The following is a 3254-nucleotide window of genomic DNA, read 5'->3' on the forward strand; positions in this document are numbered from 1 at the left end:
ATGTGGTCTGCTGCTGGGGCTAAGTCGCTTCAGTCATGTCCGACTCTGTGCAACCCCACAGATGGCAGCCCACCAGGATCCTCTGTCCCTGAGACTCTCCAGGCAAGAATACTGGAGTGGGTTGCCATTTCCTTCTCCAACGCATGTATGAGTGCTAAGTCGCTTCAGTCGTGTCTGACTCTGTGCGATCCCACGGACAGCAGCCCACCAAGGCTCCTCTGTCCACGGGATTCTCCAGGCAAGAATACTGGAGTGGGTTGCCATTTCCTTTTCCAATAATGTGGTCTACTTTTCTTTAATTCATTGTAACTCATATTAAGTATCTCATTCTTATATGTAACTTGATTCAGTTATTTGTTGTCTATAGCTTCCTCACTTGGGTTATACCTTTTTCTTAAATTTAACTACATTTTTTTTTTGTATTGAAAACTGGCAAAACACTCCATAGGGAAGGATAAAATCACAGTTCTCATATTCAAGGGAAATGAGTTGTTGGATATGATTTACTGAAACTTAAGATGGGTCTGGATACCATTTAAATTACTTTTACTCACATAATACTTTTAGCATTTTATTTTATTCACTATTATAATCTTTATCATGAGAACTAATTTGGAACAACTGTCTGTTGCAATGGAAGGATTTGATAATAAAACTGATGAATGGAATTTGATATCTGTTCAAATGTTTCAAAAAGGAATAGGACTCATTTAAAAGCTTTCTGTCCTCTCTTTTTGCTACCACACTGCCACGATCATGGGTCCTGTGCACACTCCCAGGAAGGGCCTGTCCCAGTGGACTCTGCCCGACAGCCACAGCATCTCCACCTGGCTAAAGCTGACCTCTGACAATGTGAAGGATAGATCTACAAACTGGCCAAGAAGGGCCTGTGTGCTACTTACTGAGTCGCTTCAGTCATGTCCAACTCTGTGTGACCCTATGAACTGTAGCCTGCTAGGGTCCTCTGTCCATGGGATTCTCCAGGGAAGAACACTGGAATGGTTGCACTGCCCACCGCCAGGGGATCTTCCTGACCCAGGGATCGAACCCACATCTCTATGTCTCCTGCACTGGAAGGTAGGTTCTTTATCACTAGTGCCACCTGGTAAACCCAAGAAAGGCCTGACTCCCTCACAAATAGGTGTGATCCTGAGAGACCCACATGGTGTTACAGAAGTATGTTTTGTGACAGGCAGTTAAATCTTGAGGATTCTTAAGTCCAAAGGACTTGCTCCTGATTTTCCTGAGGATCTTTAGCATTTAATTAAGAAAGCTGTTGCTGTTGGAAAGCATCTTTAGAGGAACCAAAAGGATAAAGATGCTAAATTCCATCTGATTCTGACTGAGAGCCATATTCACCATTGGTTCAATATTATAAGACCAAACGAGTCTTCCCTCCCAATTGGAAATATGAGTAATAAACAGCCTCTACTCTAGTTGCATAAATTTATCTAATGTACTCAAGCAATAAAGTCACTGTATTAACTAGAAAAAAGTTCCCTCTAGATAATGACCTTTATTTTTGACAATGGCATGATGTTTAAGACATTAGATTTTTTTTCCTGCAATTCCTAGGTAATTTCAGATTTCAGAGACCTGTTATATCTGGCAATCTTAATTCTAGTTTGTTAGTTCACATAAGAAAATATAGTTTATTTATGGAAAATCTTGGTAACATGCAACTAGAAATTTTGAAAGGGATAAACAAAAATAAGCATTTCAAGATAATACCAATGAAGATATCTTTCTTTTGATTCCATAAAACAGAATGTTATTAAAGTGCAACTCAGAAAAATGTACATATCATTATTTTAATAACAAATCCTCTATAAAATACCTGTCTAGAAAATATAAGTTATTGGGAGCAATTAATATTTCCTGAAACATTTATTATGATCATTTAACTTCACAGGATCTAGAAATAGCCAAATTACATCGATAAATTTGGAGCACTGTGGAGTATAATTACTCCTATATCACACTATTGTCATTGGCTTCTAAATCTCACCTTACTGTTTTTCTTTTGTTCTTTGTTTTAATATTTTTGATGTTATCTTTGTGTTATAATATATATTTATAATCATCAAGCCTTTTGAAATAAAGCATATTAGAAAATCAATAAAGGAATGCACACAAACAAACTGAGAGCCAACTCTTTTTAGAGTAGCAAAAATGACTTCAGCTCTCATCTAGAATTGACCATCTCAAATTGGCCAGACTTCCTGTAGAAAATCATTTTCTTCTTTGCTCAACTAAAGACACAGGAGAGTTAAATAGACCAGGAGTCTGTAAACATTTTCTATAATGATACAGAGAGTAAATATTTTAGGATTTGTTGGCTACATATATTCTTTGTCACATATTCTTGAAGTTTCTTTTTTTTTTTTAACCTTTAAATATATAGTACATCATTCTTAGTTTACTATTGTATAAAAACAGGCCTTGGACCTACTTTATCCAGTAAGCATGTGTGACTGCTAAGTTGCTTGAGTCCTGTCTGACTTTTTGTGACCCTAAGGACCGTAGCCCACCAGGCTCCTCTGTCCATGGGATTCTCCAGGCAAGAATATCAGAGTGGGTTGGCATGCCCTTCCCCAGGAGATCTTCCCAACCCAGGGATCACATCCACATCTCATTATGTCTGCACTGGCAGGTGAGTTCTTTAGCACTGGAAAGAGCTAAGGTATTTTGGAGGCTGCATCCTTCTTACTCAAGGCTGTCTCACACTGCCATGGCATTAACTCTCAAGAACTCTCATAATGAGGATCAGACCAGGTCTCCTGGTCTGATCCTCATTATGCTACCCTAATGGGAACCTCAACTACAATCCTCAGTAGTTCCTCTCTGAGCAAGCGTTAGTAAACTGTGGTCATGAAATGTACTAAGATTTGGAGTTGTGCAACATCGATCCAAATTCTAGCTGTGTGTCACGCTGGCAAGGAGGCATTGTTTAAGTTAAAGGACAAGATGTTCCATTTCCTCCCTAATAAAATGGGAACACTAAAACCGGTGCTATGTCGATGAACTCAGATGAGATAACACTTGAGAAAACAACTTCCCAGAGCCTAGAGTACTATATAGCCTCAGACCCTGCCAGTTTCCATCTCATCCTTCTGGGCAGCTGCCCAGCAGCAGGAGCAGCAGTAAGTGCTGACATCTTGCAAAAGCCAGAGCTGCAAGTACGAGGCTATTCCTTTCTCTCAGGATCAGGCAAGTTCAGCATTACTCTCAGACTTCTTTCTTTCCACTGAACT

At 39.3% G+C, this 3254-nt stretch overlaps 1 pseudogene; it reads left to right on the forward strand.

The window, feature by feature from the left end:
- The first annotated feature begins 756 nt into the window (after positions 1 to 756).
- LOC102286808 (small ribosomal subunit protein uS15-like) lies at positions 757 to 1445 on the forward strand (annotated as a pseudogene).
- The last annotated feature ends 1809 nt before the right edge of the window (positions 1446 to 3254 follow it).

The sequence above is a fragment of the Bos mutus genome, chromosome 4 (assembly GCF_027580195.1).
Source record: "Bos mutus isolate GX-2022 chromosome 4, NWIPB_WYAK_1.1, whole genome shotgun sequence".
NCBI classification, from domain to species: domain Eukaryota; kingdom Metazoa; phylum Chordata; class Mammalia; order Artiodactyla; family Bovidae; genus Bos; species Bos mutus.